Source organism: Geotrypetes seraphini, chromosome 2, assembly GCF_902459505.1.
Source record: "Geotrypetes seraphini chromosome 2, aGeoSer1.1, whole genome shotgun sequence".
In the NCBI taxonomy this organism is placed as follows: domain Eukaryota; kingdom Metazoa; phylum Chordata; class Amphibia; order Gymnophiona; family Dermophiidae; genus Geotrypetes; species Geotrypetes seraphini.
The window spans coordinates 370,109,653-370,132,050 of NC_047085.1; the positions used below are offsets into that span (position 1 = coordinate 370,109,653).

General features: G+C 40.0%; 1 protein-coding gene across 1 annotated transcript in view; it reads left to right on the plus strand.

Moving 5' to 3' along the window:
* The window catches only part of VSTM2A (V-set and transmembrane domain containing 2A), a 223,890-nt gene that overhangs the window by 25,625 nt on the left and 175,867 nt on the right, over positions 1-22,398 (plus strand). The window contains exon 2 of the mRNA XM_033934164.1: positions 19,962-19,992. The gene's annotated coding sequence lies outside the window, so the exon portion shown is untranslated. The remainder of the gene's footprint in view (positions 1-19,961; positions 19,993-22,398) is intronic.

A 22,398-nucleotide genomic window follows, 5' to 3' on the forward strand; every position in this document is an offset into this window, starting at 1 on the left:
TGGGTTACAATCAAATTAATAACAGGAAAAAAAAAAAAACAACTCCTCCATTTAATTGAAAGCAAAGTGGAAATACAAGAGGGAAGATGCTACCACGAGGTTGTATATATCTGGGTCTAATGCTGTAAAGAAGTCCAAAGAAAAAGGTAAGGAGTTTAAACAAAATTTACAGATCAGCAAGAAGCCAGTGCAGCATCACTAGAAGAGGTTTTGCTGACTCCTTTTACCATTCATGATGACTTTACCAATTGTGAGCTGCAATAACTGCAAATGACATAGCAATTGCAGCAAAACTAAATAACCATATCTCCAATCTACTGATAACAATCCCAGACTACAAGATGTTCAGAAAATAAAGACCATACTCTTCCAAAAATCCCTGAAAAAGTCTTACTACGAATACTTTCCTTCTTCCCATCTTCTTCCCGACTCACCGATACTTCCTGATCTACTCTTTACCTTCAATAGAAATGACCAGTGATCTTCTTTTGTAACCAACCTTCTATAACTCTTTTGTAATCCGCCTTGAATCGCAAGGTAATGGTGGAATAGAAATATCTAATGTAATGTAATGTAAAGGACAAGCGCCTCACCCCATAGGGGGCAGCGACGCCAAAAGGGCCTAGGCCTTTGCCTGGTGGTGGTGGTGGGGGGGGGGGTGAACGGAAAGGGAAGTAGGGAGGAGGAGGGGAAACTCGGGGTAGAGGAAATAGGATTAGGAGGGGGACCAATGAGGGTCAGGAACGTAGGTACGAGGGGCGGGGGAATGAGGGTGAGGCAACCCGAACTGTAGCAGAAGCTGCAGTTCGGCCCTCGCCATGGGAGCGTCGCGGTGATGACACACCACTGCCTGCTTGCCTTACCTTGTGCAGGGCTGGCTGGTTTGAGTATGACCATTGGGAGGTAGCTCGAGGCAGGTAGACAGTGGAGGGGGCTTCTGCGCGGTCTCCTGTGTCGCTATCTTCGGCCGATCCCTTCGGAGCTTGCAAGCAGGGATCTCAGCCCTGTTGGGCAGGCCGTTTTCCGCTGGTGCTGCTTTCAGGTAGGTCCGGATGGGAGAAGTTCTGAATGGTGGGGTGAATGGTATCTGGCCATTTCCTGCTTCTCTCTGTGGCCAGCGGCAGTGGAGCGCAGCGTGGTGGTCGTAATGGTTCAGGATGTGGTCAGGTGCCATCAGAGTTTTCCTTCTGGCTGCCTGCCACAAAGTGGAGTGAGCTACTGAGTTAGCGGCCTTGGAACACGGTGTTGTGTTAGGGGAGGCGTAATGGCCTGCGAGCAGCACCCGGCTTGTGGTGGAAATAATTATAGTGGGGTCATAGGCACAGCATACAGATAAGAAAGAACACTGCGTTACAGTTGTTGATAGCAAAAGATGTGGCGACATATAGCCTTGCAGAAGTAAGTGAGGTAAGCACTCAGAGGCTTGCTTGTCTCTCGGCTTTGCCGTTGGGGAGGCTATGTGACATAACTTCTACAACCGACAGGTGGATGGCCCCTCCTTGAATGGGAGGGGGAGATGGTGGGGCAGCTTGAACGGCTCTCCCACAAGAACAATGGTGGTCCAACCAGAGATGCTGGGCAGGACACGGATCAGTTGATGGGTGTAAGGACTGAGATGCAGCAATATGATGTGCCTATGGTATGTATATAAAATATTCAGCCAAATGAATATGACAATATACATTGGCATCTAAATTGTGCATGGTTAAAGTTTTGGTATGTTGGTATTTGCTGTTTGTAGATGATGTTGTAGTAGGACATTTTCAGCTGCGGCCATTAATAAATTCACATATTGTCAAAGAATATTGTGTCTGTGTAGTACTTGCAAGGTATTAAGAGTTGGGTGGGAGGCAACAAGTGCCGAGTGCCAATTTTGTTGCTTTGGCAACTCTATATATTGGAAATTACAAAATTATAGGTGGCAGAGAGAAACAGCCCTGGGCCAGAGTCTATTCTGCCTGGTTAAATTGCTTTGAACATTGTCCTGAAAGTAAAGGAAGGAACTTACTTAATACTAGCTCTTTTGACTTTACAGTATTGTCACATTTTTCTCCATTCAGCTATTAAAATACTTGTAGCATATTGACACCTGTTCTCTACCCCTGGATATTTGTCCTCTCCTTCTAGATATTTATACATATCTTCTTATCCAAGATCCTTTGTGTTGCAGTCTTAAATCGAAGAGAGATTTCCAGTTTAGTAATTGGGATTCTTTAAAGTTATCCAAAGTTCACTGAAATCTGGACTCAACACATTCTAAGATGGGACTTTCCCATGAACTGACACCCAAATTCTGTACAAGATACCTTTCATTGCATGTAGGGTTACAAGTAGAAGAACGAAGGTGTTGATGCCCCTGTACAGGTCGTTGGTGAGGCCCCACTTGGAGTATTGTGTTCAGTTTTGGAGACTGTATCTGGCGAAGGACACAAAAAGGCTTGAAGCGGTCCAGAGGAAGGCAACGAAAATGATAGGAGGTTTGCAACAAAAGATATATGAGGAGAGACAGGAAGCCCTGAATATGTATACCTTAGAGGAAAGGAGGGACAGGGGAGATATGATTCATACGTTCAAATACTTGAAAGGTATTAACATAGAACAAATCTTTTCCAGAGAAAGGAAAATGGTAAAACCAGGAAGACATAATTTGAGGTTGAGGGGTGGGAGACTCAAGAGCAATGTAGGGAAATTCTTCTTTACGGATGCCTGGAATGTGCTTCTGAGAGAGGTGGTGGAGAGGAAAACGGTGACGGAATTCAAAAAAGCGTGGAATGAACACAGAGGATCTAGAATCAGAAAATAATAGTAAATATTGAAGAACTAAGGCCAGTACTGGGCAGACTTGCACGGTCTGTGTCTGTATATGGTCGTTTTGGGGAGGATGGGCTGAGGAGGGCTTTGATGGCTGGGAGGGTATAGATGGACTGGAGTGAGCTTTGACGGCGACTTCAGTAGCTGAAACCTAAGAACAGTACCGGGCAGAACTTTAGATCCTTGCCCAGAAATAGCTAAGGAGAAGAAGAAGAAGAAGAAAAAAAGAAAACCCCAACAAATGTTTAGATTGAATCAGTTTGGGCAGACTAGATGGATCATTTGGGTCTTTATCTGCATTATCTACTATGTTACTATGAAAAAAAGGAAGACAGATTGAGACATCTGGGTTTACTTCCATTGCTTTCAATGGAAGTGAAACCTAGAAGTCTCAATCTGTCCTCCTTTTTCTGTGGTGCTCAATCTTTTTATTCACTCAAGACCCAACACGTATGTGTTTCAGCCATGAAGCCTGTCTCAGGGGTATTTTCCTTAATGTAAAATGCTGTTGTAATTGTCCTCTTATAATATACAGTACAAACAATATCTGATTTAATGATGAGTGATTCAATAAGATGACTTCAAAATCCAAGCCACTGTGTGCAGGGACAATTATTTCTCTCCACTTGATCAAAAGACCCCTGAGGCAGGCTTCATGGCTGAAACATGTACATGTCAGGTCTTGAGTGAATAAAATTATTGAGCACCACAGATCCCCCCCTCCCCTTTGTTTTTCTTTGTTCTACCTTAAGATGGTAGTATCTCCTGTTTGGGTGTGCCTCCTTTTTCTAAAGTTTCAAGTTTCAAGTTTAAAGCCATATGGTAACCCTAGTTGTATGTGCAAATCCATTCTCTCAGCCAATTTCCATGCACAACTTAATTGTCTATCAAGCCTAAATGATTTGATCATAAGAACATAAGAATTGCCATACTGGGACTGATCAAAGGTCCATCAAGTCTAGTATCCTGTTTCCAACAATGGCCAACCCAGGTTCCGAGTACCTAGCTAGATCCCAAGTAGTAAAGCACATTTTATACTGCTTATCCAAGGAATAAACAGTGGATTTCCCCAAGCCATCTTAATAATGACCTATGGACTTCTCTTTCAGGAAATTATCCAAACCTTTTTTAAACCCTGCTAAGCTAAGTGATTTCACCATATTCTCACGCAACAAATTCCAGAGTTTAATTACATATTGTGTGAAGAAATATTTTCTCCAGTTTGTTTTAAATCTACTACTTAGTGGCTTCATCAAAGGCCCCCCAGGCCTAGTATTTTTAGAAAGAGTAAACAAGTGATTCATGCCTACCCTTTCCACTCTACTCAGTATTTTATAGACCTCTGTCATATCACACCTGAGAAAACCAAAAAAACTCTGTGGAGTGACGATGTTCCTAAATGGACTTTATTTGAAAGTATCAAAGTTCCAAAGGTACACTAAAATCATCCACATAAAATAATTCCATCCACATTAAAGTAAATCATCCACATAAAAGCCTTAAAGGACCTAGTCCGCTAGGGATACAGGACCCAACACGGTCCGCGTTTCGACAAAAAGTCTTCTTCACACCTGAGCCATCTCTTCTCTAAGCTGAAGAGCCCTAGCCACTTTAGCCTTTCCTCATAAGGAAAGTCGTCCCATTTCTTCTATCTTTTTCGTCACCCTTCTCTATACCTTTTCTAATTCTGCTATATCTTTTAAAAATATTTTCTTTTATTTCTTTTATTTCAAATAATTTTTATTGTAGTATAAAGAATACATAATACATACTGACTTGTCAATTGCAATACAAATTTCAAATATACAGCTTAAAAAACAACTACAATTATAGTTGCAAGAAATATACAGATCATATCAAATGGGCAAACATTGTAAGTATGAGTATCAAGTCGATAACTGTAATCAAGCAACAAGCTCAAAAACCAAAAAATGGACCATAAAAAGGTCACAGGTAGATGTTAGAACATGAGGATGAGGTAACACTTCCCAGCCTTATTTGCGTAGTTTTTCAATGATGACATTCCCTCTGTGCGGACGAGCGTTGTCATGAAGAATGAGTGGCCCCGCCAAGAACAACTGAGTTCAGGTTTTGTGCATTTTTCTGCGCATTTTTTGCAAAAAATCATGATAATATACTGCTATGACACTTCTTCCACATGGAACTTTGTCTGTAATGATGATGCCATCATGATCATAAGCAAAAATCATCATTTGTTTGACTTTTGATTGAGCTTGTCGAAATTTTTTTGGCCATGGGGAAGATGGAGCTCTCCACTCGTCATTGAAAAACCACGGCTGGGAGGTGTTACCTCATGCTCCCTACAGTCCAGATATGAGTCCATTAGACTGACCTTTTTCCAAAGTTGAAACAACCTATGCGTGTATATCATTTTGCATCTCTGGAAGAGCTTTATTCCACCGGTACCCGAGCCATTCGGCAACTGAACAAAAACAGTGTCTTGGATGGAATAATGAAACTTTCCGGATGTTGGAACTCGGTCATTGCAAAGCAGGGAGACTATATTGAAGGATTGTAAAGAAATACTTGAAAAAAAAAAAATAAAACATGTAAATAAAAAAAAAAAAAATAGTGTGCATTATATATGAAATGATCCTCATACTTACTCCAGTCTCTTCTCATACTTCTTTTGGTTCAAACCTCTTACCATTTTCGTCGCCTTCATCTGAACCGTTTTTCTTGACACTGTTTCAATGATATGAAATGAAATGAAAAGTGTCAAGAAAAGTGTGGAATAACTCGTAAATTTATGGCTCCACATCATTCTCTTCTTGATTGGGCTGAGGACTTTTAAGTGGCCCCTCGTATTGTGATGTCATAATGCTTCATTCCACCAGTACCTATGAGCCAGCCTTATCGGTGATGTCACAATGGTTTCCCTATACTTGTGCCCCTTTACTAAATATATTTTTCTCATTAAAACAAACAGTGTCATGAAAATTGTGGAATAGCTCATAAGTTTCATGGCTCCACATTATTCTCTTCTTGGTTGGGCTGAGGACTTTCCAATGGCCTCTCGTATTTTTCTTAGGAAATTCATTTCAGAACTGCCCCTCTTTGCAGTTGTTTTCATTTCTTACTCCTTTCCCTCTGGGAACTATAAAAGATATGGAAGTACTGAGTACTTTCTGCTTAGGATGTGAGACAGAACTGCCTTGGCACGTATAATTTGTTCTTTCTTTCTTTTCTTTTTTTTTTAAGATTGCAAAGCAGAGCAAGTGCAAATTACAGTAATTTATTCTAGTTGTCTTGAACTGAACTTTACTGAACACTGAACTTAGTTGCTTACAAGTTTAATGCAAACTGAAAAGATCATAACTGTAGTTATTTCTACTGTTAAAGGCTAAAAGCAATACTCTGTAGGAAGAATGAAAATAATATACAGAAGCTATGTAATGGGAATATGATTACCATATATTCAAGGACAGCATATTAAACCAAGATCAAAGTACTGTGAGTTGCATTGGTGTTTATGAACAGGATACTGGAGGTTTTAAAAAAATAATTTTTAGTGTAAATTGAAATACAGAATGAAAGATAAAAGAACACTAAATATTATATTGCTGCCTGTCAATTAAATTTCTTTCTCAGTAAGTGATTTGAGCTCTCAGATTAATGCAGCCACTTCTGGTGTCCCATGCAAAGACATTCAATCAGAACAAATGGTTAGCAAAACATAACTTTGAAGGTCATACTGGGTTTATGATAATAGAAAATTAGACTGAAGCCATCACATAGCTCGATCTCATTTGAATACCTACAAAGTTATTAGACTCCCATATGGCCTGCCCTGTATATGCCTACATGGTTTGTCAGGGTGTTTGATGTTACAAGTACAATGTAAAATTACAGCATAGGAATATCTGATGGCACTCTAAAAGAATGAGTTATGAACAGTCCTGGGGATAGCTAGGTACTTGGGACCTAGGTTGGCAACTGTTGGAAACAGGAAACTGGGCTTAATGCACACCTTTGGTCTGTCCCAGTATGGCAATTCTTAGGTTCTTATGAATATACAGTATATAACAACATATAAATATCATTTCAATAACAGCCATCTCCCCCATCATATACAGGTATTGAAAAGCCCAAAGACGACCTCCCCAATAGATATAAAAGTCTACCACGACACTTCCTTAAATGCCATGTCTCCTGGACCAGCTGCCTCCAGTGAGACCACTACACTGTCACAGCCACTGTCAGTACTCTAAAATCCTGGGATCTCCATAATAAAGGGCCAAACTAGAATATGCAAGATGACAGGCCTGTATAATATCAATAAAAAGGTACAGATGTAATTACCAGCACATGCTATATGGCCACTTGACACATATCCCCTTTACAATTGGAATTTGTTTGCAGTTGGTAGCTTCTTCATCAGCCATTTCCATTTCATCGGATAGACTGAAGGTCCATCAATCCCAGTATCCTGTTTCCAACAGTGATCAACCTAGGTCGCAAGTACCTGGCAAGATCCCAAGGAGCAAAACAGATTTTATGATGGTTATCCTAGGAATAAACAATGGATTTCACAATCCTCTTGCAATTTAACAACTTTGGGTTCCTTTTACAAAGTCGAGGCTTCTACCCTAGAGAGGCAATGTAACTGCTCCAAACGCTCATAGGAATTCTATGGGCATCAGAGTATTTACCTTACCAGCCCGTGGTAGAAACCGCTACTGCAGCTTTGCAAAAGCCAGCATTTGTGCCATCAGGAAATGTACACCCCTTTTACACAGACACACTAGTGGCTGCCACGTGGCAAAATCCCCAAAGCCCTTTAAATCCCTATGGGCTTCAGGACAGTTGTGCTATCAGGCTTTGTAAAAGAGGGGGTTAATTATCTCCTTTTTCCATTTAGATTGTTGACCATTTAATCCTACTCTCTGTTTTCTATCTTAATCAGTTATTTGTTTTTACCTTTGGTATGTTTATATGGAAACCACTCCAGGCACTATACAAAGGTTTTTTAAATAAATAAATAAATAAATAAATCCATAACACTATGTAATAATTTTTTTTTTTTGCTCCTGGGTAATAAGTGTTCTTTCTTATTGCCTATGCCACAAAAGTATAGACAATAGCTATAATTCCCCTCTAACTTTGCTTTTGTGACTAGGACATAGATATTTTAAAATTTACCTTTTTTGCAGATCATTTTACTACTACAACTTAGCTTTTCTATAGTGCTGACTGGCATACACAGCACTGTACAGCAACATATTTAAGAGATAGTCCCTGCTCAGTAGAGCTTACAATCTAAATTAACAGATAACAGGGAAAGTAGTGCTTAAGGAGTTTCTCAGAGTTCTTAGGGTGAGAGGGTTATGAGTTAAATGCATTCTCTCAGAGGTGTGCTTTTACTCTGGATTTGAATATTTCCAGTGACGGAGCTTGACGTACAGACTCAGGCAGTTTGTTCTATATATGAAATATATTGAGAGAATGGTGTTCAATATTGTTTATTAAATCTCAAAATGCGACATGATTGTGTTTCGGCCCTAACTGGGCCTGCCTCAGCAATCTGAATGTGTGATGAGATGATATATATATAGATACTCAGACTTCAATTGGTAAACTGTGTTTCCATATATATACTGAATCTTTGAAGATAACAGACAGCAACAAATAATACTCCTCTGTGGCTGCTTACAGTGTACCCTGCTCTCAGTGTGACTGCAAATGAAAGTGTCTGTGAAGGTTGCATCCCCTGCATTTTCTGCGAGAATCTCATACACATTATCAAAGGTGAAATAAATTTACTGTTTTCATTATCACGATTTCATTTTGTTTTCTATAGGATGGTACAGAGGGGAAAAGGGAGCCATGAAGTTTGCTATCTCAAGAATTTGGCAGGTACCCACTGACTACTCAAGCAACTGCTACTTCTGTATGGTGGATCCTTCTAAACACTGAAAGAGCAAGCATGAATCTGCAATTACATATCTAGACATTCCATATTGCCTGAGCTCCCCATACCCTCAACCCCAGAGAGAAAGCAGTTGTCTTTGGAAGAGAGCAGCAGGTCAGAGAGTGAGGGAGACATTGTAGATCCTGTTTACAATGTCGGTGGTGCAGATGATGAGAGAAACCCATATTATCCAAACCAAAAAGACCTCAATGACTTGATCAGAGATCTTGGTCTCACCAAGTCTAGTGCAGAGCTTATGATGTCTATGCTCATGCAGTGGAACTTGTTGGATGAAAGTATGTAAGTCACAGCATCACCAAGTTTTTTCACCTTCTCTACAAATCAAGATGGGTTCTGCTTCTGCCTCAATGTGACCAGTCTGAGGCAATCGGAATCAACTGTAACCCAAAGGAGTGGTGTCTTATTATTGACAGCTCATCCAGATACATCAAAGTCGTGCTGCTCCATAACATTAAACAGGAGCCACTGGTTGAGCCCCGGAAGGTGCAGATGTCACCACTTCACATCAAATTGGGCCTAATGAAACAATTTGTCAGAACTCTAGATAAGGATTTGGTAGCCTTCAAGTACCTTCAAGACTTCTTCCTTAATCTGAGGCAAAGGTGAAAGCTGGTGTCTTCTTCGGACCACAGATAAAGAAGATCCTGGAGTGCAAGGAATTTCCCAAGAAGCTAACTAGGAAGGAGAAAGCAGCTTGGAACAGCTTTAATGCAGTGCTTTGAGGCTTCCTGGGCAATCACAAGGCCAAAAATGACATGGAATTGGATGAGAATCTGGTGAAGAATTACAGTAAAATAGGCTTTAGGATATCTCTCAAAGTCCATGTCCTTGAAGCTCTTCTGGAGACATTCAAGAAGAACATTGGAGCATACTCAGAGGAGTTGCCACCAGGATAACCTGGACTTCGAATTAGAGTTGCGCGGAGACAGAAATCCTGCCTGTCCCCACCAGAATCCTCTCCGTCCCTGCCCATCCCTGTGAGGAATCTCCTCTGTTCCTGCCCGTAAAAGTTACCTGTCCCTATAAAAAGCAGCAATTACTTCTGACAGTTCTGATTTTTTTCATACCTCTTAGTTTATTTAAACCAATGATAAAATACAATATAAACAAATAACTGAACAGAAATAAGAGATGCATACATCACCGGAAAGAATTAGAATAGACATTAGGTCATGTGACTGTAGGGTTGACCATTTCTTGTTAAAAGAAATAAAAGAGTTGGATTTTTTTGCAATATAAAGCTCCAAGAGTATATCTGTTGAGCAAACAAATCTGGTTCCACCATCTGGCATAGGTAACTTGTGAAAGGTCCTTCCAAGATCTACAAATGGTTTTTAATGCAGCAATGAGTAAAGAAACAAACAATACAGCATCAAAATCATTTAAAGCAGAATTGAGAGATGCACTTTTCAGGACAATGGTTGCATAAGAAAAATGTGCCAAAACTGAATTGGAAACCCCAAAACAAACTCAGCAAGTACTTCATTTTGTACTAAACATGGTTGGTGGCATAACCATGAGAGGGAACTGGGCCTTTGACTTTGAGCTTAGCTCCCCTCAAAATGAACATCCCCCTTGCTGTAGCTGGTGGGACATTTTTGTTTTTCCATCATCTTGGTTCCAGTTTCTGCTTATGTCTTATCTTCTACTAATTCTCTTTCCAGGCCTCGGGAACCCTGGTTCCATCCCCGTGGGAGTCCCGTGAGCCTGGGGGGATCCCCGGGGGAGTCCTGTAGACCTAGGAAGGATTCCTATGGGAATCCCACAGGATCTGAGGGATTCCTGCAATCTCTGTTCCCGTGCAGACCTCTACTTTGAATGCTGCTACCAAGCACAATATAATGAGAACATGATGTGAGACTATATCTGGGGGCTGATTCGTGAAAGTGACTTACAATATAATTACAAATCTCAAAAAACTACTCACTTCTAAATCTTATGTGATTAATAAGAAGATTTGTGCTAAATTTGATAACGTCCGGGCTGATCCAATGGGTAGATGGCTCCATGTTAATATGACTTCAGGAAATGATACTCTGACACTTTTTAATATTTATGCACCTAATTTAAATCAGGCGGAATTCTTTAAAAAGCTCCAACAAACAATTATGTCACTGGCTACATCTAATTTAATTGTAGCTTGAGACTTCAATGCTTTAATACATTGCTCTTCAACCACCGGTCTGTTGACCGGTGCCGGTCCACAGAAATTTCCTGCCGGTCCACATGGCCAGCACATGCATCAGGCCCAAAACAGTATTCTTCAATCGTTCGATCGATGCGGCATTATCTTCGAGCCAGCTCTCTCTTCCTCACTGATTTAGTGCACAAAGCCATGGGCAGTGGCTCCTACACGCATCCTGTGTCTGAACCGGAAGCCTTCTCTCTGACGTTGCAACATCGGAGGAAAGGCTTCCAGATGAAGCACGGGACGGGCAAGGAGCTGCTGCCTGCAGCTTTGTGCACTGCATCAGTGAGGAAGAGGGAGCCGGCCTGAAAATAATACTGGGGTCGGCATAAAATGGCCAGGTGGGAGCAGGCCAGAAGGTAAGGCATAGCATGGAGAGAGGGAGACAACAAAGGTAGGAGGGAATGATTTAATTTTTGAATTTAGTGATTGAATTATGTCAATTTTGAGAATTTACATCTGCTGTCAGTGTGCTTTGTGTAGTTTAATTTTGTGTTTAACCATTATGTGTTGTTAATAAGATTATATTGTGTATCTGTGAGAAAAATGAATGGAAAAAACAGTGTTACAATTAGTACTATTATGGGGGCGGGGTCTGGGGTGGAGATTGGGTAGAGATGGGCAGGGTCTAGCCCACGACTTAGCCCAGTGTCCACGGTCCAATGCCAGTCCACAGAATAATTCATTTATTTCTGCTGGTCCATAGATGTAAAAAGGTTGAAAAACACTGCTGTAATAGATCCAATAATAGATAAACAACCAAGTAGACAATTAAAATCATTAGGTCTGGATAATCTTATGCATACATGTGGATTTTTCATTTTAATGCTCCAGAATTTACCTTTTGTTCCCAAGTTCATAAATCATTTTCAAGAATTGATTATTTTTTTGTTTCAGATCATTTAATTGAACAGGTTACAAAAGCCAACATAGATCCGATCATTTTGTCAGATCATGCTGGAATTTAGATAGAATATCAATTCACTAAAGAAGATTCTAGTAGACCTGTATGGAGGTTTAATAATACACTGCTTGTAGACTCAAACTTTTTTGAGGACATTCAAATAAAAATGAATGAGTATTTTCAATTCAATACCTCAGAGGATATCTCTTTGGAAACTCTAGGGGATGCTTTCAAGGCTACTGTAAGAGGGCAGATTATTTCATATTCGGTGCACATTAGGAAATTACTTAGATTAGAATTTTCCAATTTGGAACAAATTATTTTGACCTTAGAGTCACAGTTGGCTTTGAAATGGGAACAAGATACTTTGTCCTGTTGAAAGCTAAATATAAATATAATGAGATTTTGTCAGCAAGCTGTGTATTATGGAAACTCGAATGAAGCAGGAAGAGTATTGGCTAATTATCTTACAGCTAAAAAGAGAAGAGTAAAGATTGCGGCCATTAAGGATGAAAAAGATAAAATTTATACCCACATTGCAGATGTTTTAAATCAATTTCTGGATTATTATAAAGCTTTATATTCTTCTGAGCTATATTCAAATAAAGAAAATGAAGGAAGAGTTTTTTTTTAAATTCAATTAATGGGCCAAAAATTCCAGAGCATGTGAAAAGAAAAACTTGAGGCGCCTATATCTTTAACAGAGCTTCAGTTAGCATTGAAGTCTCTCAAACCTGGGTACGATCCGGGTAGTGATGGATTTACAGTGGAGTTTTTCAAATCTTTTAAAACTATGTATACTGTTACCTCATCTTTTTAAATTATATCAGTCACAATTGACGAAGGGTGAGATATCAGGTACTATGGCAGAAGCTTTAACAATTGTTTTGCCAAAGCCAAACAGAGATCCCATGTTGCTTTTAAACTACAGGCCTATTTCTTTAATTAATGTGGATGGTAAAATTCTGGCTAAATTATTGGCGCTGAGATTAGCTAAGGCTCTCCCTTATATGATTGGAATGCACCAAACGGGGTTTGTTGCTCAAAGACATTCTGCAAATAATACCAGATTGGCACTTCATATGCTAAATTTAGCAAAAACAATAGATGACCGGCCTTCTCTGTCTCTTTGGATGCAGAGAAGGCCTTTGATCGAGTAGAATGGACTTATGTATTAAGCAATGGATTGGTTTGGGATAGGTTCTGGATTTATTTAAATGATTCAAACCTTGTATAGTCCCCCATCTATGCAAAAAATGGAGTGGAATTGTACTAATTAGAGTGATATACACAAAAATACAAATGTCCTTCAATTCATCTGATGGTTCAAATGTCTTTATTCGTCCAATGACTCAATGACTTGACATGTACATGTTCTGGCCAAACAGGCCTGCCTCAGGAGACTACAAATATATATATATATGACTTGTTTATAACCTCTCTATCTCCTTCTTGCCTGCTACCGACTCGCTAAGTTATATTGATTGATTGACTTATTTGTAAATTTCGCTGTAGATGTACAGTCTCTTGTCATGTAAACCGCTTTGAACTATTCTGGTACTGCGGTATACAAAAATAAAGTTATTATTATTATATATATATATATATAAAAGTTATAAAAAGTTATAAAAGTTATAAAAAGTTATAAGTTATTATTATTATATATATATATATATATATATATATAAAAACACATAAATAAGTTAATAACATAATGCAGCAGATCAAAAATTGCAAACATGAAAAAACTAACAGAAACATATGAACATATTTGTGACAATTTTTGAATGATAATAAGAATATTAATAATTCATGAAACACAAATATAACATACAAATATATATCCCATATATATATATATATACACACACAAATATATATCCCATATATATATGCCAAATAATCCAAACCTAAATGTAACACATATGTTTACAATGAAGACAGTGACAATAATCAAGATGAAATTTTAAAATCATATTCCCAAAATGTATATAGATATAAGTAGAATGAACCATATTAAATTTATAGATAGAAAGATAAACTATTTTTAAAAAAGATAATGAAGTGGAGGGGCATAATCGAAAGGAACATCTAAGTCCGTTTTTGTCTAAGTCGCAAGTCATCCAAAGTTAAAAAAAACAGTGTAGGACACATTTTTGAAAAATACATCCAAAAAATATTTGTTTTCGAAAATCATCTATCTATACGTCCAGCTGCATGATCATCCAGATCACTAAATCTTCCATCTTTATACCACATTTTTGTCAAAATTTTCATCCAAGTCCAAAACGCCTAGAAACAGACCCTTTGGATGTGGGAGGGGTCTGCAAAGTGATGGACAGGACACCCACACAGGGCACCTAAACAGTGGGCTATCTTACAGGACACTGCTGTGAACTTCACAAAAATGGTGCCACGTAATCATCTAACTACATCTCCCTTATAGGTAATGGTGAGCCCCCCCAAATCACCTCCAGAATCTCCTAGACCCACCTATCTACCACCCCAATAGCCCTTATAGGGCAGTACAAAAGGGTTTGGGTATTTTTTAAGGGAGTGCACATGTTTCGCCACCAATGCAGTCATTACAGTGGCTTATGGGCATGGGTCCTCCTCTCCATGGGTCCCTAACCCACCCCAAGACCACTTACAACGCCTCTGTGCAGCGCAACTAGGCTTTCCTATGCCAGGCTGCCAGGTGTTGATGTTCTGGATGCAAAATTTAAAAGTTGTAATTACGTTTTTATGGGGAAGGGGGGTCAGTGATCACTGGGGTAGTTTGTTTGGGTCTGTACTATGTGTTTGCAGTGCTTATCTGGTCATTTTAGGTTGGTTTTTGTGACTTAGACCATGTTTTAAATGGTCTAAGTCACAATGTCCAAGTTTCATCTATGTTGTTTTGTAAAATATTCGGTTATACATACAGTACGACTAAGTCTAAGCCGGCCCACGGCCCACCCAATTCCTGCCCTCGACACTCCTCCTGAAATGCCCCGTTTAGCTCTGGTCGTTCAGCGGCACTGTGAAGGCCTAGGTCATTTATAAATACATCCAAAACCCGTTTTTATTATCGGCACTTGGATGTATTTTGACAATGTAAACCCAAGTGATGACTTAGACCATTTTTTGGACATTTTTCACTTTCGATTATGAGCTCCATAGTGTTTTGAAAATGTCCCTAATAGTGAAATAGGAGATTATCTCTTATCCTATGAGTTTCAAATTTGCTCAGAAGTCTTTCATGAGGTACTTTCTCAGATGCCTTTTGAAAATCTAAATACACAATATCAACTGGCTCACTTTTATTCACAAGTTTATTCACCCCTTCGAAGAAATGTAGTAGATTGGTGAGGCAAAATTTCCCCTGACTTGCTTTTATCTCATTAATTCATGCTTTACCCCTCGGTCATCTAGCAGTCTAAGTGATTCTTTTCCTGGCTTCTTGCTTTTAATATACCTGATGAAAATTTTACTATGTGTTTTTGCCTTCAACACAATCTTCTTTTCATGGTCTCTGCTTTCTTTATCAGCACCTTGCATTTGACTTGCCATGCCTTATGCTGTGTCAGATTATTTTCAGTCAGATTCTTCTTCCACTTTCTGAAGGATTTTCTTTTAACTTTAATTGCTTCCTCCCTCTCACTTGTCAACCAAATTTACTTGAAAGTTTTCCCTTTCAGTAAAACAAAAAAAAAAAAACCCACTGTGGAGTGACGATGTTCCTGAAATGGACTTTATTAAAAATATAAAAGTTTCAAAACTACAATAAAGCAATCCAAATGTAAATAAAATGATCCACATAAAAACCTAAAAGACCCAGTACGCTGAAAGCATAGGAGCCAACACGGTCCGCATTTCAACAAGATCATAGGACTTTCAGGGACCCCTAAAGAAGACTATCTTGTCGGAACGTGGACCATAAGACTAGTTATGTTTAACAGGTTTCTTATTTTATTGTTGTGTTATGATTTATACATTTTAAGATAGGTTTTGTAATATGTAACTCAGTTTTGAATTTGTTATTTTTATTGTAAATCACTATGCTATCTTTTTTATACTGCTACCTTTAGCAGTATATCAGGTACTAATAAATAAATAAATACTTCTGTCCTTCTTCACTCTTGCCATCATGCCTGCCATCCACTCTTTTTTTCCATTCCCTACCCCATGCTCACTACAGCGAACCCAGTAGATACGACTGTGACAACCAGCACTCATCTAGCCAATGGGTTGTGCAGCAACCTGCGCCGCACTGGAAAGAACAGCTGGTGAAATGGAAACAAGACAGCTTTGCATCTTTAGCTTGCCTTGAGTGAGTCAGCAAAACACGAGGAGAGCTGAGTGACAACAACCAGGAGAAGAGCTGAGTCACAGTTCAAATTAGGAGTGGATCAAGGCGAGACGATCAAGCTTTCTATCTGTCCCAGCTTGATTTGCATACACTGCCTCCATTATATGCAAATTTATTTCATGCATATTCATTGTGGATACCCTGAAAACCTGACTGGCAAGGGGGTACTCCAGGACCGAGATGAGAAACACTGCACTAGACAACCCTGCTAAGTGTCCCCTCTCATCACTTTCATTATTCAGCCGACCACTCCTTTCCATTCTTGACCCAGCATAAGTTATAATCACTGGGCAGGACACAGCCCTCCCCGTCTCATTATTTACTGAAACATAAAAAATTAAAATGTTCTATTTTCAAATTACTGCAAGTTTCTCCCTATAATCTATCATGCGTACAGAACAGACCTAGGGTCCCTTTTACAAAGCAACAGCAGTGAGACCCTGTGCAGCAAATGTGATGCAGCCAATAAGAACTTAATGGGCTGCATTGCATTTGCCATGTGGGAATTGCTACCGTGGTTTTGTAAAAGGGGCCCTTAATTTTTTTCCTGTCATAGTTTCTACTGCAATGAAGAAGAATGAAAAACACATTACTATTGTATTTCTCTTTTAGAGATGTAGACAGATATGTCTAAATAGAAAGCAGTGGTCTCAAACTCAAACCCTTTGCGGGGCCACATTTTGGATTTGTAGGTACTTGGAGGGCCGCAGAAAAAATAGTTAATGCCTTATTAAAGAAATGACAATTTTGCATGAGGTAAAACTCTTTATAGTTTATAAAACTTTCCTTTAACAGTTCAGCCTCCTGTGTGTTTCCTCTCCTCCAGACCTCATACCCTCCCCCAACTTTTTCTTTCTTTCTCTGTCTGTCTTTCTCTGATTCCGTGCCCCATTTTTTGCTTTGTTTCTGGTTCCCTGTCCCCCCTCCTTCTTTCCTCCTTCCTCCGTGCCCCATTTTTTGCTTTTTTTTCTGGCTCCCTGTCCCCATCCCACCTTCTTTCTTTCTTTCTTTCTTTCTTCCTTCCTTCCTGCCCTCCCCCATGCCACCGCCGCCGAATAGGCTGCTGCTGCTGCCGCTATCGGGAACAGGCCATCTCCCTGCTTCTCTTCTGCACGGGGCCAACCAACTCTCGCTGCCCGATGTCAATTCTAACGTTGGAAAGGACATTCCGGGCAGCCAGGAAGCGATTGGCTAGCCAGAACGTCCTCTCGATGTCAGAATTGATGTCGGGCAGCCAGAGTTGGTCGGCCCTGCAGGGAAGAGAACAGTGGACCGCCCCCCCCCCCCTTGGTACACCACTGGAGCAGAAGCGTGTCTGGCGGCTCGTTCGTTCAAAGCTGCAGGTGGCGGCTCCTTGCGAGATCCGCACCTGCGTCTGAAGCCTCTCTGATGTGACATCAGAGAGGCTTCCGATGCAGGAGTAGATAGCGCAAGGAGCCGCCAACCCGCGGCTTTGAGCGAACGAGCCGGCTGCTGCTCCAAAAGGAAGAGAATGATGGCCTCCAGACCGCGGGCCGCAAATAAAACCTGGAGAGCCACATGCGGCCCGCGGGCCGCGTGTTTGAGACCGCTGAAATAAAGCATGATAATTGTTTATTTAAACTATTTTCTTTAATTATTAAGTTGTAATTAATGATTCCCACTTTTTACAAAACTGTAGCGCAGTTTTTTTGTACCAGCCACGGGGGTAACAGCTCCGATGCTCATAGGAATTTTATGAGCGTCAAAGCTGTTACCACCGTGGCCGGCACTAAAACCACACTACGGTATTGTAAAAAAAAAGGGGGGGGGTAATGTAAGATGTTATACTTTGTCCAGAGTTCTCATCTTTTTTTTTTTTTCTTTCTTTCCCTGATGTATTTTCCTTGTTCTTGTCCTTAAAAATCTCTAATTTATTGTTAAGAGTGTCCTTCACCCTTTTTGCTATCCTTTCTATGATATTACTTCACTGTATTGAGATATACACTGCTATACTCTTTAATTCATTGTACGTAAAGTTTCTCTTTATTGTATTTACATTTTCTTTCATTGTATTCACAGATTCTTTATTGTAAACCGCCTAGAAGTCGCAAGATAGCTGGCGGTATATAAAAATAAAGTTATTATTATTATTATTATTATTCATGTAAGGGTTTTTTTCTCCTCCATTTACACTTATAATGTCAAGCGGAATAGCCTTTAAGCACTTTTGTTTCTCTTTCTCATGATACAAAGACAGTGCTAGTGAGTGGCTCTTTCAACATACTGTATAATCAGCTTTTGTTGTCCATTAGCGTGTACTTTACATTACAAAGCATGTTCTCTTTCAAAGAACAAAAAAGGAAATCAGTTGTGTTGTGATATGCAATGGTTTAAAATTTACCCCAAATGGGTCTGAGCTAGAAATATCAAAATCTTCAAAATGTATCACATTCATAGACTAAGAGATCAATATTTACTGGTGCAGCCTCCGTTTGAAGCAGTGGTGTGTGGTGAGAGCTTTCATGAGATTCAGTGAATCTCCAGCTCTATAACCCTGTTTTTTTTATGTTGCTGTTTACTTTTTGCTTGATGTAGTTTGATTTGCTGAGCAGGCAGCCTGCTCAACCAGTCAAATTATTATCAAACAAAAAGAAAAAAAAAAAAAGTAGGGATCTTGGGCTGGGGATTCTCCAAAGTCCCTGAAGGCCCTGACAGTACTGATCTAAATTTGATTGGGCGAGCAGCTTATACATGTTGCCAGCTCAACCAATTAAATTCAGAGCAGTGCCCTCAGAGCCTTTAGGGGATGGGGTAAAGGCCCTAACTGCATGCCACTGGTGTGAATAAGAGGGTACCTTTTCCAATAATCATTTTATTAAGGGTACGATATTTAGTGCTACTTAATCAGGTAGGAAAGGCTCCTCCTAAGCATGTAACTGTGCTATTGAAAATCATTCCAGGCAGACCTCCACGGCACTGTCTAATTTGTGCCAGGGCACTCCAGGCGCAGAGTACTTGTGGAGCTGGGAGATACCTGGGCACAGCTAGTATTCAGTGACAATGCATGGATAACAATCCAGTTAACAGTGAAACAGCTTATTTCCTGGATATTCAATGCTTTACCCAGAGAGTTGCCAGCATTGCATTCTGAGCCCAATTCAGACAATGGCAGTCAAAATTTAGCAAAATATTGAACTCCGCTCATTCCATATTACATTCTATATTTTCGGCTGTGCTTGCCATATAATGTAACCTCATACCCCAGGGTGAGTCCTGTCCTACCATTGCCTCAGTTATATAGTCATCTTCTTGACTGATACATCAGACAACACTTTCCTCTGGAGGATGTGGCACATAAAAATAGGGAAGGGGAGAGAGGAAAACAACAAGCTATTTTTGCAGTACAGGTGAGATGTAAATTGTTATCTATATCTATATATGGAATAAATAATCACAAATAAACAGTAAGGACAATTTATTTAGATTCTAAAATTTTTCTTATAATTTTATTTTTCAAGCAACCCTCACTGGATCCAGTTTAGAGAACTAATTGACAAGAACAACATCAGATACATATTATAACAGCTGTCCACACTTACAATAACAATTAAATTATATGTATTACCACAATCTGCTGGTTTTTAAATTGTACATCGCTTAGATATTTGTAATAAGCGATACATCAAATGTAAATAAAACTTGAAACTTGAAACTTGAATTCTATTTTCCTATCTTTTCCATTTTTAAACTCTATTAAAGGACTGATACTTTGTGGTTCGTTCTCTCATTGCAGGTCCAGCAGATCAAGGAAACACAAAGCGCAGGTAAGTATATTTTTTCCTCTCCCTCTCTCTCCTTCCTCCTTCAAGTCTCAGTCTTATGTAATGTCCAAAATTCTCTGTCTTACCGGGTTTTCTTCGTTTTTCAGTCTTCTCCTATCTTTAATGTTAGAGCTCAAATTTTCTTCTGTGTTCTTCACTCTTTAAAACCTACTTCCTAATCTTTAAATAACTCAAAATGATAAAAACTTAACTTGCTAAATCCAAGTCTCTGACTAAGGCCTAGATTCTCAAAACTTTGGGTTAAAAAACGATGGGCCACTGTCACAGCCATTATAGTAGCGATTTTTTAAAAAGCAAGTCATTCTCCAAAAAATGCTCATGCAAATGAGGTTGGTAGAGAGTAGTGAAGATTTGCTAAATTTGCACATGCCCTTCGCTGGTGATAGCGACGGGCACATGCACAGAATAAACACAAAAAATATTTAAAAATCACCCAACAAATTAAGCCGCCAAAGTCAAGCAACCCTTCACCTGACAGTGGAAGATAAGCCCACGCTCTCTTGCTGCCAAGCAGCACATACCCCCAACACCTCCTTGGCAGGAGAGATGCCCAGTCTCCTACCACCACACAACCCCCCCCCCCCCCATGTCTCTGAAGATCCCCGCCCTCTCCCCTTAGCTTACTTAGATGGCTGGCCAGAGGGATGCAAGATTTAAATCTTTATGTGTGGAGCTTTTTACAGACCCTTGATGATACAGACTGTTTTGGGTACCTTGCGATCCAACAGTCATAGTATTGAGGTCTGTTTTTCTCCACTATTTATGTATTTATGATTTTTTGTCTAAGTTTATTTGAATGGCTGTGGTTCCTTCCAATACTTATTCACAACATGTTTTTCATTCGTGAATTTTGAATTTGCCGACAGTGAACATCCAGGAATAATGTTGGTGGCAATCAGCAAAATGCTGACCGCCGCTGAATATTTACTCCATCCTTATTAAACTCTATTCCCCACTTATTTTTACTTTTGCTACTATAAGTTTTTGCTACTATAAGTTTTTCTATAAAACTATTCTAACTTCACTTTCCATGGTACAATAATCACTTTCCATAGTACAATAAAGAAATTCTCAACTGGCAATCTGCATATTTTATTTCTGACCCAAGTATGCAAAGTAGGGAATCTCCAATTATCCCATTTTCTAAGGAGAGTATAATGATAAATTAGCAAAAGCTGCCTTTTATAATCAATCAGCACTGCTCCTACTGCTTCACCTTCATCATTTACTTTATAATGAGTCAATAAATCTAAATTATGCCTGCAATGTTGAAGATGCGTTCTGTGAGACAAAATGACCTTCATTACCGTACATTGTCTTGCTAAATCCTGGATACACTTTGCTGTGATTTGCTTAAATATTTCACTTAATGTACGTGATAGTAATATAGGTCAAACTTCATTCTCTAATTTCACAGGATTATCTTCCTGAGCAACCATACGCTTTGAAAAGGAATCACAGAAGTAGATTTTGGGACCTATTCAGTGGTGTAGTTGGGGAGGGTGGTGCCTGGCATCACCACACCATGTGCTCCCCTGCTCTTCCCTGCCCGACCGTGCACCTCCCCCGCGTACCTCTTTAAATAGTTACTGGCATGAGCAGCATCTTCCATGTGCTGTTCATGCTAGCCTCGGTTCCCTTCTGACCTCACGTTTTGTTTGCACCTCTCCTATCGTCGCCTAACTTGTTTTAATTAGCTTTAATTGGGGCATTAATTGACCGTACCGTTAAAAACCAATCAAAAACTTGTTTACAAAAATAGGTGCTAGGAGGTGCCTACTAGGCTTGGCATTGTAATCGTGTCAACAGTGAGGCACCCAACAGCGTTCAAGATCAAAGTAGGCGAGGTTAGGGGGCAGAGGTGACCTTAGGCGCCGTTAGGCGCGATTCTCAAAAGATCTTAGGCATCTACAATGTAGGCCAGTAAAACCCTGGTCTGCATTCCCAGCGCCTAAGTTTTATGAAAGGTGCAGTTTGTCACAAGCCCGATCTCAGTGATGGCCTTGTGCCAGTGAAGAACCTTAAAAATTGCTCAGTAAAATTAGTCAAGGCTGATCACTATGTGCCTGCAAGACAGAAAATGGAGCAGGAAGCGCAGACTGTGTTTGAACAGAGCTTAGACCATAGCCCTGTGAAAACAGGTATTGCCCCTTTAAATCCACCATTATGTAAAGGGCTGGCCAAACAGGGCAGAAGGCAGACTCAGCAGAAGATAGCCCTGCCCCCGAGTAGGGCTGGGCGGGGCACAGCAGCTTTGGAACAGTTGGAAAGCTGGCTGTCCCGGAGAGAGAGTAAGTCCAGGGAAGTTCCCAGGTGGAAGGAACCTCCACCAGCCCAGGAATCCACGGATGTGGAAATGATTGACCCAGAGGCAGAGGAGCAAATACA